The sequence below is a fragment of the Lactuca sativa genome, chromosome 1 (genome assembly GCF_002870075.4).
Source record: "Lactuca sativa cultivar Salinas chromosome 1, Lsat_Salinas_v11, whole genome shotgun sequence".
Lineage (NCBI taxonomy): Eukaryota > Viridiplantae > Streptophyta > Magnoliopsida > Asterales > Asteraceae > Lactuca > Lactuca sativa.
The window spans coordinates 107,087,892-107,103,086 of record NC_056623.2 but is presented as its reverse complement, the minus strand read 5'-3'; positions in this window follow the sequence as shown (position 1 = coordinate 107,103,086).

Here is a 15,195-nt window from a genome sequence, read left to right as displayed (position 1 = left end):
ATCTGGAATCAGATACCTTAGGCCTTTTGCCCGAACCCTCAGCACTCGGCACATAATCTGGCTTCCTCTTCGTCTCCATATCCATATCAATCTCCCTCTTCCTAGATCTCATTATCATATCCTCCAACGTCTTGCAGCTGTATCGGTCACAAACTGTCAAATATCACTCCTCAACATCTAATGATACCGAGCCTTCTTCATCTCCTCATCTGCCGCATACTGCGGAACCAAAAGTGCCCTCTCCCGGAACATCGCAATGATCTTGGCCCCCATCTCAGTAGTCTGGCGGAGATCCTAAAACTCTCACTCCAACTTTTGCACCTCAATCACCGGTACAAACTCAGCCCTGAACCTGGTCATAAAATCATCCCATGTCATCGAATCATCCTAATAACCACTAAGCGCCCGACCTCCTCCCACCAATCTCATGCACTATCCTTCAAAAGACAGGAGGCAAGAGGCAAGTCTGACCTTTATCTCCTCGGGGCAACTGCTGGTGTGAAAGGCGTTAGCAACATCCGCTAACCACCTCCTTCTCACTATTGGGTCCTTTTCCCCGTGATAGTTCGGAGCTCCACATTATCGAAACTCCCTGAAGGTCAATGAACGCGCCTGCACCAAGGCCACCATCTCAGAACGAAAGGCGCTCAAGCGCTCAACCAAAATCTCCAGAATACCCTCCTTGACCGTGCCAAAGATCACATGAGTCGGCTCAAGAATGCAACGTGTAATCTCAGATGAGATGAACCCCCTAGTCTGATCATCTAGCCGCCCGACTCCTGATCCTGAGCCTTAGCCCTCTCCAGCACAAGAACTGCCAACATGTCTGCTCACAATGTCACCATACTAAAAATAGACCATATAAACCATCAAGGGATCACAATATTTACAAGCTTCCTGGTTTCTTTGCAACCCTCCGTGACTCAAGTACAGATCTTCTGCTTCCAGTATTACAGGCCCATACTACCTTCCACATCTATCCGTACTTTCCTCAAGGATTGCCTTGAATCTGCCAAGTCGCCGTATATCCATACAAATAACCCTCAACAAAATAAGGCTCCCAACACTATATCTCATCCTAGGTTTTTCCTAGGGTAAACTCCACACCACTCTCCGCCATTAGCTGTGGAAGGAACTCCTGATAACATCCTCTAACTAGCTCATGAATACAATTACATATCATAAAGACCAGATAATTATTTGAATTAAAGGTCTCGCACTACAACGGTTGGACTCAAATAAGAGTTGTGTAATAGAGTTAAAATCTAACCTTCTAAAATTATTTAGTTCCCATAATATGTAACTTAGCATATTTTCTTACTAGTTAGATGAAGCTAGTAAGAACTCCTAAAAGCATAAAGCGAGCAGCATTTGAGCATCAAGTAACCAAAACCAACCGTCACCTAATCAATCCATCCTATCACTGACTGATCAATATTAGCATGCAAGTCTACAATAGGCATACAAATACATCTCTCCTAATCAATCCATCCTATCACTGACTAGTCAATAGGAATACAAAGGCATCTCTCTTAGCATTCTATCATGCAAAAATTGAGCAAATCCTTAGCCCTAACTAGCATGCGATTCAAAGATCAAATCATATCAGATAACATGTATGGGTATTTTGGGAAAACTTACTTGAGACCGGTTGATTGCATGCACCACACCCTTTCTTCGCTTACGGAAAACTCTTTTATTAAATATACATTTATTTTTGAAAAACTTTACCAAATCCTTAGTTTGAGTTCAGACACACCCGATAGTATGTCTGAATCTCTCAAACCAATGCTCTGATAACAACTTGTAACGTCCCAAAAATAAGACCCAAAAGTTTCATTTTTAAATTAACAAAACCAGTATCCAAATAACATCATCATAAAAAATCCAGATAAAAAAAATGTATCAATCAGCGTATCACATCAGATTAAATCAAGAAAATGCGGAATGAGGTAGTGTGTGCCCTGCAATCATCCCGAGCCCTTCCCTTTGGAACTGGAAGTACCTGAAACATAAATTGAAAACCATAAGCACAAAGCTTAGTGGGTTCCCCAAAATACCACATAACATACATAATAAACACATATTGGGCCCCACCTGTCATTGGGCCCCGCTCAGTATACAGATCAGGCCTCGCCCGACAGACATATAAACATATATCGTATAAACACATACACATGCAATAATCACAAAGATACATAGCATACAAAATGATCATCGGGCCCCACCTGGTAAGCATACAAGTACATAACACATGCAGGAGTCACGCAAACATAAAGCACCCTAACATAACAAAATCAGGGGTCAGCATTGGTGCCTTCGCCACACTAAACACGGTGAGGAAACTCACCTCGAACTGCTGAATCACACAAATAAATCTTTGGTTGCTGGTCCGATAAATCCCCGAGCTATCAATACCAAATAACATCCTATTAACAATTTGATTCCAATCCATAACCATCAGCCCAAAGTTAGGGTAAAAATACCATTTTACCCCTTACCTGGTTTGGTCTAAGACTAAGGCCCAAACCTACAATCTAAAAGGCCCAAATACCAAAATAATTATCCAAGGCCCAAACATGCCCCAATTTTCCAAATTGGGCCCAAACCCCTTTCATGGGCCTTAATCCAAGGTCCAAAATATTCCTAGCCCAAAAAACATGAATTCAAATGGCCGAACAAAGCCCAAAATATGGCCCAAATCGAAGACCCATGTAACACCCAGAATCAGGAAGACCGGGAAAAGAAAGAAAAGCCCTAAGTTAAAGGAGTCAACTCATCGAGTCCAAGGAGGAACTCGACGATTCGGAGCATGACCAGTATCGCGGATTAAGTGACCGACTCGGCGAGTCGGGGAGACTGACTCGGCGAGTCTGGTCTGGGTTGGGAAACCCTAATTTCCGGACTTGGTACCCTATTTAAGCATCATTTCAGGCCTCCATCCCAGCCTCCATCACTCCCTTTACCTACTCTCGAAACCCTAAGCCTCCATTATAGTGCTCTCAAGCTTTCTTTGCCATTTTTGGGTGCTTTGAAGCTAGAATGAAGAAAGGAACCTTTGGTGATTCAAGAATTGGCAGTAGATTCTGAGTTGGTGTGATATTTCAGATCATTTGAAGGTATGAAGCTCATACCTTGGCTGTTATTCATTTAGATCCCCTTTCCTAGTTAGATTTTATCATTTTCGGGCCATTTCCAAGGCCAATTCGTGTATTGTTCCTTGGTGAGCAAAGAGAACTTCATATCTAGGTTTGTCTTGGCCTAAAAACCCATAAAGTATCAGTCTTTGGTGCATTGGTGAAGCATGTTTGTCTCAAACCCTAGCCCTAAAGTATTTCAAGCCTATAACTCCTTGGTTTCACGTAAAGTTTGCAACTTTACGTGAAGGGTGGGCCTTAGAAGTGTGGATCTACAGTTTGGAGCCCCTGCATGGCTCTAAAAGTCACTATATTGATTAAGAACTAAAGCGACTCGGCGAGTCACATGGGTGGACTCGGCGAGTTGTATGAAGATGGGCAGGAACTCGACGAGTTGGAAGAACATCTCGGCGAGTCTGTTGAAGATTACATTGGACTCGACGAGTCTGTTCTTGAACTCGGCGAGTCTGGTCGCAGAACCCTAATCTTCTCTGGTTAAGACGCAGATCAGTGAGTTGAGTGGTGACTCGGTGGGTTTGGTCCGGATGGGACTCAGAGATCGTTGAACTCGACGAGTCTTGGGGTGACTCGGTGAGTTGAGTGGTATTTTGAAGGATTATGAGTTTAAGAACACGGCGAGTTTACAGGTTGACACGGCGAGTAGAGTCAACTGGAAGGTTGACTTTGACTAGAGTTGACTTAGTTTGACTTCTAGAGTTCAGCTTAGGCTAAGTGTTATTGTTGGTATTGAAGCTCAGGGAGCTAGAGGAGCAGCATTTCGGAGAGTCGTCGGATAGCAGCCAAAGGGTTATCGGCCGAGTTCAGCAGTCCAGGTGAGTTTTCCTTCCAGTAGGAATGGGTCTACGGCCACAATGTCAACCCGTCTAGTTAGCAGTAGATCCGGACTCCGGTCCGATGCAGTAGTTTAGTGTGCTTGATGTCTTTGTGATTCAAGCATGTCTTTGTGCTATGTGTTCCGAACTTCGGTCTGATGCAGTATGCAGTATATGTGCTTATGCTAGTTGATATGTTATGCTCAGTCAGTTTCCGGACTTCGGTCCGATGCAGGGGGCAAGGTCCCAGTTAGTCCGGACTTCGGTCCGATGCAGTTAGCCTGACTTCGGTCCGATGTAGGGGGCAAGGCCCTAGTTAGTCTGGGCTTCGGCCCGATGCAGTTTCCGGACTTCGGTCCAATGCAGGGGGCAAGGCCCCGGTTAGTCCAGACTTTGATCCGATGCAGTGGGCAAGGCCCAGTATGTGCTTTATACGTTATTATATGGTATGTCGTAGTTGGGGGAGACTCACTAAGCTTCGTGCTTACAGTTTACATTTTTGGTTTCAGGTACTCAGTTTTCAAAAGAGGAGCTCGGGAAGATTGCAGTGCACACACCATTTGTTCAACCTGGGATGTTTATACTCTAATATACTTGACAGTTGTTATAATATTTTGAGATACATTGCTTATGACTTTTATATGAGGTTTATCGACTATGGTTTTTATTATTAGATTAAACGAAACTTTCAGACTGTGTTTTTAGGTTGTTACAACCCAATAATCCAAGGCCCACTCTACTGACTACGCGGGGCGTACTCAACTCATACGTGCAGCGTACTTGCCTTAGGGCTTGTACGCTAATCGTACCTACTTGTACGCCCAGCGTACTCTCTTATTCAACCATCTTCCATTTCCAGCTCATAACTAATTAATACATCACTCCACAACTTAGATCTGACTTCTTTGGGTTGGTTTATCACATATAAATGCCATCTTTATGTGCATGCATGGCTTAATGAAGCTCTTAAAGCTCAAAAGGACATAATAGATGACTTAATTCATGCATGAGGCCATAAACACCATAAAGTTTGCACCTTTAAGCTTAAGAAACTCACAATATGCTCAGATCTAAAAGAATAATCCCCACAAACGACTTAACCCCTCAAACTAACCCAAAAGGGACCAAAAGCATAAAAAACCAAGACATGAAGAGATCTAAGCAAGAAGAAGACAATGTATGAACTTTATACCTCAAAAAGACTTGCAAAACGAGTGATGATTATGGATCTCTAAGCTTCACACTAAGCAAAGCACCTTCAACTTCTTCAATCCCTTCAAAATGAGCAAAATATGCATCAACTTCTTCTCGAGAGCTCAAAGACACAACAATGGAGGCTAAGGGTCGAGATTTAGGATTTTAGGGAAATGGAGGCTGGTGAAGAGGCCAGCCCTAGGGACTTAAGGACCATATATAGGGTTCAACACCCTAAAATAAGGGTTTTCTTATCCATGTGTTACGCCATGCATAACCCTTGCACACCCAGTGTACGAGGCTTCGAACCCGCAATCACTTCCCTCCTTAGTATGTTAAGTGTACCACGTGGTGCGCCCTGTGTACTACTCTAAGGACCAATAATGCAACAAATTAAAGATAAAAGGGAAAATAAGGAACATACTCTAACAAGCGTTACATAATCCTTTTTTTAACTTTTTACCACTTCTCACATCACATCTACGTCATCAAGAGCTCATCATTCCAACTTTGAATTTCTTCATTGTAACGCCCGTTTTCTTGGTCGAACCGAATTAAAATTTCAGAGAGTCAAAAGGTTGGATTTTTGGAAAGAAAGTGGGCGATAATCCTAAAGGGACCAATAAACCAAGGGAGATTTGTAACACCATGGTTTCCATGTATTTACACTTTTAATCTTGTTGTGTTAGTTTTTGGGACTTTGGTCCAAACGCCAGGCGTTTGGCATAAGACGCTAGACGTTCTATGATGGACGCTAGGTGTTTGCACACAGAGACCAAAGCCTAATTTTTAGGGTTTGCACCCTATCTAAAGAACATTATGGCCTCAAAACCCTTCACCACTCCAGCCTCTATCCTCATTTCGAAAACCCTAAGTGTGTATGAGAGTTTGAAGCCTTGGTTCATCTTTTTGGTATCATTTAGTATTCTTGATAAGAGAAGGAAGATCTTTGGAGTATTATGGTTGCTCCCTAGCTTGTGGATATGGACTCTTGACATCTTGGAGCATCATTTTGAGGTATAAAGTTCAGATCTTGATGTCTCATTCGTTAGATCTTGAATTAGGCCTAGTTTATCTTCTTTTTGGTCCCAAAGAATTGATCTTTATGAGTTTGGAATGCTCCAGAGGTTTGGACTGTCCTTTCAAGCATAATATTGAGTCTAGAATCATAAAAATGTAATATTAGGTCTTCATAATCTTCCATGCAAGAGTTTTGGAGCCTTATAGTGATTTTGAGTTAGGATCTTGGTGTTGGGCTTATTGTAGCCATGCATGGCCATAAAGTTTGCAACTTTATGGCTTTAGACGTTCCATTATGATTAGATGTGAAGTTTGGACATGAGATCTTAAGCCATTAAGACATTGTTTTGGAAGTTGGTAATCAGCTAGCAAATGCTTGGTGTTTTCATGGGAACGCCCAACGTTTGGACTCTAGGCGTCATAGGGTGGAACGCTAGGCGTTCTCAGTAAAAGCCTAATGGATCGATTTTGGGCCTCGGGCCATTGGGGCTTTTGGGCTTAGTTTAGTTGGGCTTGTATATAAAGGGGAAAATGGTGTTTTTCCCTCACCATGATGAGGAATGGACTAGACCAGGGGTTTAGGTTAAACCCTAATTAGTGATTGGGTTTATTTCTGGTTTTTGTTTAGCGTAAGGAGCAGTGTTCGCCACATATCCAGTGTTGTTTCAATTATCATCAGTAGAGGTGAGTCTTCTCACTATACTATGTAGGGTGCTAGTTTTCTTTGTGATACTTGCAAGGAAGACCCCCGGGGTAGCCCATGGCATTTGTATGAAAGACCATGGGGGTAACCCATGACATTTCAATGAAAGACCATGGGGATAGCCCATGGCACTTGGATGTTAGACCATGGGGTAGCCCATGGCATTTCAAGGAAAAACCACAGGGGTAGCCCATGTCACTTGGATGTTAACCATGGGGGCATCCCATGACATTTCAAGGAAAGACCATGGGGGTAGCCCATGACACTTGGATGTCAGACCTGTTGGGTTTTGAGCATTCTAACACTCCTAAGTGTACATGCAACCCTAAATACCTTGGATCTATGTTTTCTCTATTATACATGCAAATATAAATATTCCAAGGTATTATCCTAACTAGCATACAAAACATTGATTCATATGCAATAATATAAGTTAGAAGACATACCTTTTGATGTAGCTTGATTCCATGGAGCTTAAAAGCCTAGTGCCCCAAGTGTGACACCTCAAATGGTTCACACAACACCAAATACACTTAGAATAACTAGAGAGAAATGAGACACTTCATGAAATCGACTAGCCCTCACCATTCCTTCATAGTGACCGATTTTTGGGAAGAATAAGATGCTTATATAGTGTTTCACAATTAGGGTTGCACCATGTAAACCCTAATTGTCATGGCCTTTCATTTCCATGATACATGGGTACAAAAACACCATGGAGCATCCATGGAGCATTAGCCCACTATACAAGTATGGATGATTTACACAATCAACCCATATATTTAATTAGTCTCCTTTTGATCACTTAATTAATTCCAAATTAATTCTTGATCAATAGTAATTAAATAATCTTATTAATATATTAGAACTTATAATATATTAATAAACCTTAAGTGTTACTTCTCTCATTTTAGTCTATCCAAATGCATGATGCCATGCAACCCAAATGGACCATGCCAATCGGGTCAAGTACATACCAAATATAGTTATGGACTTAGACACTACTCCAACAGTCTCCCACTTGGATAAGTCTAAAAGTATTATTGTGTATGACTTCAAAACCCGACTAGCAATCATAGCTCTTAAGAGTTGCTGATGTCGAACTCTGAACATATCAATGACGCGTCCATCAGATAAGGGATCATATATTCCTCCATTCTAGATATCATATGGATTGAGACGTGGATTAAAATCATTCTCTCTGTCCATTTGTTGTTTCCCGATTTCTGGTTTATGACGACCGACTAATTGAACAAATCAAATCAGTCTTGGATTGGCCAAGCACTTCGGGGTGTCATCACTAAATCATCGAGGGGCCCACAGATATCACTTTTATACCTTTAAGGGTAAAAGGAATGGATAAACATCGACTCATATGCTTATTCTACTACTTATTGAATCATACACAAAGGCACATTTTATAACACCGAGTTACCAAATGTGTTTTCGTGCAATCAATGTATAACCAACTCATAGGCAACAAGTCGTATCTCTTGGTTTCAAGAATATAAGAAATTCTCGTCTCATGATCACTCATGATAAAATCCATAAAGTGATTCCAATGAGCATGGGTTGAATCAAATACTCAGAACTTATGAGTACTCATGAATGTTGTAGCACCACTTGCTATGTCCCATACCTTGGACATCTACAATCTAGTTTCATGACAGTCTTGATTCATATCTACTTCCAACAAATGACCGATTGTGGATAGTTTGAATAACTTAGTCATTCAGGAAGAACGGCCTAGTTATTCTGGAAGTCAAAATATGCAAAGTGAAACACAAGAATAATCAAATCCAATATGGTCTCAAGACTTATGAATATAAATAAAACACCTTTTATTTATCACCATATTGATTACACATTATTCATTGCATACTGTTTCAAACTATCAACTTTATACTTGAATTAAAATAATAGTTGTCCCATGCTCCAAGCATGTACACTATATTTTCTAAACACCAGTCATGCCATACACCAAGTATGCACACTATATTTGTCTAAACATTAGTTATGTCATACACCAAGTATGCATACTAAGTTTGTCTATGATCTTTACTTTTTGAAATAGATCGATTGAACATAATTCTAATGATTCTCATTTCACAGTCCCAAATCCTTACCGCAAATGCAAGAATTCTATATTCATGCCATTTACCGAAATATTGTTAGATTTTAAACTTATATGCATTGATCCTCTTGTAATGATTATGCACAAAGTCGCAATGACTTGTCAACAGACATTACAGAGTATTCCAATGGAGATCAACTCCATGGAATCATCCTTCTTGTATTAAGTTTTTCTAATATTACACAAATTGAATAACTTCCACCTATGGAAACATTTCCATATTCCCATTTTGACTATCACTTCTGAACAAGAGTTGCCTCTTTTCAGAAAATGTCAATATGGTCCTTCCAAAGTTAACATTATACTTCCAACTGTCCCTAAGCGACCAATCTTTGGTAAACCTTAGATTGTCCTCGACAATTGCTTAATCATTTTAGTCATATCCAATTCTAGACCTTTTCCCTTCTTAATGCCCCATGCATTTGGAAAATTTTAGAAATGATGAATATTATAGCACATGTAATCGATCCTATATCCGAAGCATATGGGACAAGATTCATGATGTCTCACATAAAGACATGATACTAGACCGGTCCTTTTGCTACAATATTTCTATTTGCCAAGTTCTCATAATTCAAATTATGAAAAGGGATGTCGTAATCATAATCGAATTTTAGAACGCAAATAATGGACCCATATATAGAATTTCCTTATGTTGAGCCATTCCAACACAAAATTCATATATATCCTTGACTAAAGATGATTAAAAGCTCAATCTAAGCTTTTAGAATTGAAATGAAGTATAATTTCATCTCCCTTACTTATAGCAAAAAACTTTTCAACCCCTACAACTTCACGAATTGAAACTTTTGTTTTCTATAATTAACATTGCTATCTTGCAATACTAATAATAATTATCATGCTCCCACTAACATGATGATTATTAGCATAACACTTATGCTCCCACTAGCTTTGACATGTACTCAGAAATCAGCTGAACTCTAGAAATCAATACTTTATTGACTTTCTTACCAAAGTTCAGATTTCTGATATGAGATGTTTTGATAAGACTTTATCAAAATCACACACCTTTCCTTAGATAGCTCACATGTGTGTCTAAACAACTTTTAGAACTATGAAAAGGGATGTCGTAATCATAGTCTCAATTGTTTAGAACTTTTCCATTTCTCACAAGTCCATGTTAGTGTGCCGGTTAACCACACACGCTCCACTAACGACTTTGAGAATGCAAATATCACAATGTTTATCTACTTAAAATCTACTTAGTGAAAGTGTTTCCTCACCATCATTTTCATGAATCGGAGAGAAACGTTATGACACTTAGATTTTATGGTGTATGTGTTCTTATCCACCATAATCACAAGACATGATAATGACAAATCCAAACTCATATGGACTGAACTCAATCTTAATTTATTGCCACCTGGCAGCACAAGGACCTGCCATTTCTTCCAAGTTGTTATACAACCAATTGAGAACTCTCGGAACTCATATACAAAGCCAAAATTTAACTGGAATGGGCACAAAAATAGAAATATATCAACACGATAGGTTATAAACCTCACGTCGTTTGCTAGTGTCAAACTATAAGTTTTTATTCTTGATTAGATCTTGAAATTCTTTCAAGATCTTTAAGACTCCCACTGTCCTCTTGACATATATGACTATCTTGCCAAATATTCAAGAGATAGTGTGGATTCTTTATCAAGACAAACACTTCACACAATTGGCCTTAGTTGGTCTTTGTTTTATCCAAAACATCACAACTTACCAATTTCAAATTTACAAGAGTAGAAAACATTTTGCTCTTACATTTGACAAGTGTTATAAACCTTCTTTAAGATGTGTCACTCAAGTTACAATCTTGGAGTATGACTCTAAGACTTGTTTTGGAACGAAGTATGACTCATCTTCTTGACTTAACCATTTCAACAATTCATGACTCCTCTTCTTAGCCATAAGAATGCACTAAGATGTCCTTAGAAGACCAATTGTGATATGGTTGTTTAATCATTAAGATGATCACAAAACATGATACTAAAGTACTCTCCCATCTTTTCATTTTTGAGAAACTTTTATCTTTCTTCCTAATTTGATTCTTCTCATTTGTTCTGCCATACATCAAAACTTTTCCAATGTTTCAGTATTATACTTAATCTGGTAAGTAAAACCATATGTACTAAACTTTAGTAAATCATGACGAATAGTCTTAACGATCTTTGTGGTGGACTTGATCAGTGCACAAGAATGTGTACTCGATCCCTTAGTCCTTTACTTGACTCACATATACATGTGAACAAGGAATTAGTCTTAATTTTCCAAAGGTGAAAATTCTCATTCATCATACTATACAACTTGCATGATTCCAAGTTTCGGTCCAATTAAAACTTGGGTTATGAGAATCTTTCCTTATTTGGTAAATTAGACATTACCACAATTGAAAGAAACAAATCCATTTTCCAACATTGCTATCAATGGAATCATATAAGAAACAATTTTTCACAAATGTCATTGTAAGGATACTTAGAATAAATAAAATCAAAAATTTTCCTTTTATTTTAAAACTTTGCAGAAAAACTTATCCTTACAGCGCAAAAGCATATGAAAAGCTTGTTGTTATCTATTCCTAAGAAATATATCATAACTCCTAAGCAACAGCTCAAAATTCTGATCACCGAACCATGCGATCGAAATCCATCTTCGCAATCAGAATCAGCATATACTTCCTTTAAGTTTCTTCACTTTTCGTTGATTCTTAAAACATCAACATGTGACCCAGTCAAATCATGTAATAAGAATCTCAGAATAGAAACTTCACAGAGTTAGATAGTTGACTTTACCTGAAGTAGAGTCAAACTTCTTGACTTGATCAACCTTATGATCTTTCAGGTAAATAGGCAGCTTCGCAATCAATGCCCCTTCCTTTGGCAAGAGAAACATATGGACTCTTTGGGAATTGTACATGGGACTACCTCAGACTTAGCCTTTCTCTTTACCATTTGGTCAACCGAGTTGACTGTGGCCGATCCCTTTCCATTGGGAAGAGAAAGACTTTTCTAGATATCCAAGAAACCAATACGTCTAAACATAAGGTAGGTGTTATCGTTGTCAATGTCCATTGGGAATTTGATCTCCTAATCAAATTTGCTTTACTAGTCCTCAAATCATTGCTGATTCAGCAGCACCAAGCAAATAGATAAGATCATTAAGGGTCATGTCATAGTCTGTTTCATAGTAGTCCCAAAGGAACTCACTATGTGACTTAGAAAGTGATTGAACATCCAACTTTCTTATGACTTTGACACCCAACTCTCCCGGCTTGTCAATATGTGACTTCATCTCCAAGATGCGATCACACATAGACTTTGCTTGCCAATAGGGCTTGAGTGACCTTGAACTTGTGGGTTAGGGAGAATAATTGGAGGAGGTGGATGAAGTGAAGTTCCAAGAGATTTGGGAAGATCATAGATGTCTGAACTGGACATCTTTTAGGAGGTATTCAAGATAGTTGATCTAAAGTACTTAATATAACACCCAATATGAAATATTAAGGCTAGGACCCAACACAATACTTTTATAACTTGGAAGAGGGATGCAGTAATCCAAGCTATAAAATATTTGAAGGTAGGCGAATGATGATTCACCAGTTTCCGCCATGAAAACAAAATAATTTAATTAGGTTTTACTCTGATTTGAAACTCCTAGATCTTTTGAGATTCATTGAACTCTTCAATGGCATGTTTCAATCTCAATTGTGCCCTCTCAAATTTTGTGACTGGGATGCCGAGGATCACTAAACAAGGTGTGAATAACCATGCAAATATACTTGGTACCCTTAATATTTACCCCTCAATCGATGTGTCGGTTAACCACACGCGCTCCACCGATACTATGATAAACATTAAGTTACCCTTTGCCTACCTTGCTAAATCCAGGTTAGTGTGCCGGTTACCCACACGCGCTCCACTAACGACTTAAGCAAAGTGCAAAGTGTAATTTCATGGGTTAGCACCAAATTCACATTTTCCTAAGTAACTAAGATTGGGAATTTATAAAAGTTTAGTTACTTAGTATTTATCATTAATACTTTTAATGAAGGGAGAATTATAGTCCTTGTCCTACCCGTTCGGCTAACGACCCTCCACCAGTCAAAGAAGCGGTGGGTGAGAGTGGACACCCATTAAGCTGCCATTTTATAGGCAGTAACCTTATACCCCCCTTACAGACTGCCTTCGTGAATGAGGCCTACTAACAGTAAGACTGACTTGCTCTTATACATACATATATATATATATATATATATATATATATATATATATATATATATTATTAACTTATAATACGATAAAGTATAAGGGTTGAATTTTAACTTTTAAAATTCTAAGGTCTTAACTTGGAATTAAAGTATTCATAAGGGAAAACTTTACAAATTCCAAAACTTGAGGGCAAGTTTTGAAACTATTCAAAACTATTCAATTCCATAACTTATGTGTTTAAAGTAGTTTTAATTCAAAAAACTCTTCAAGTTCCATAACTTGAGGACAAGTTATGGAAGACTTTAAACTATTAAAAGAATATGACTTTTCTTTATTCATAACCTATGGAAATATTTATGAGTTTTATGAATCTTAAATGTGACTTTTCATATAACTTGAGGACAAGTTACAAAAACACATTTTAGAACCAACTCTTAGATTAACTTGGATTGAAAACAACAATTTCAAATAACTTTTCTATTAATCTAAGCAACTCATAAGAACAAGATAATTCAATCAAAATTTTTCATGTAATTAGCCTAACCTTTAAACTAACACAAAACATGAATCTATTGACAATTATCTTTGAAATTGGATTAGCATGAACATTACCACATCAAAAACAGGTTTATAAGTTGAAAGACAGCTTAGGGTAATGTTCCTAGTCCAATTCCAGCCAAAACAGTCGAAGATATGCTCTCTGGGGGTCCAACTCGTCGAGTGCATGAACCAAATCGGCAATTTGGATGATTTTAGCCATGGACTCTTCGTGTCCCTTCATGGACTCGGCGAGTCTGCTGAGCAGACAGCAACAAACTTTGATTTTTCATCCAATTTTGCAAGTATAACTAGAAAACAACCAGGCTCTGACACCACTATTGGGTTTTGAGCATTCTAACACTCCTAAGTGTACATGCAACCCTAAATACCTTGGATCTATTTTTTCTCTATTATACATGCAAATATAAATATTCCAAGGTATTATCCTAACTAGCATACAAAACATTGATTCATATGGAATAATATAAGTTAGAAGACATAGCTTTTGATGTAGCTTGATTCCATGGAGCTTAAGAGCCTAGTGCCCCAAGTGTGACACCTCAAATGGTTCACACAACACCAAATACACTTAGAATAACTTGAGAGAAATGAGACACTTCATGAAATCGGCTAGCACTCACCATTCCTTCATAGTGACCGATTTTTGGGAAGAATAAGATGCTTACAGAGTGTGTCACAATTAGGGTTACACCATGTAAACCCTAATTGTCGTGGCCTTTCATTTCCATGATCCATGGGTACAAAAACACCATGGAGCATCCTATGGTTTTTATCCCAACTTGATAATCCATGGAGCATTAGCCCACTATACAAGTATGGATGATTTAAACAATCAACCCATATATTTAATTAGTCTCCTTTTGATCACTTAATTAATTCTAAATTAATTCTTGATCAATAGTAATTAAATAATCTTATTAATATATTAGAACTTATAATATATTAATAAACCTTAAGTGTTATTTCTCTCATTTTATTCTATCCGAATGCATGATGCCATGCAACCCAAATGTACCATGCCAATCGGGTCAAGTACATACCAAATATAGTTATGGACTTAGACACTAATCCAACAAGACCATGGGGGTAGCCCATGGAATTTCAGGGAAAAGACCATGGGGGAAGCCCATGGCAAATGTATGTATGGTATGTGGTATTTTGGGGAAATCACTAAGCTTTGTACTTACGGTTTTCAGTTTATGTTTCAGGTACTTCCAATTCGAAAGGGAAGGGCCCAATATGACTGTGACGCCTGCGTTTCTAGGCTAAGCATTATTATAACGATGTAATAGTTAGGGTCAATAATTGTTGTAACATCCCGAATCCCAGGTATGAAATTTTATGGATTTTGCTCATTACATAAGACCTACTCAACGAGGTTGAGGCCCCAACTCAT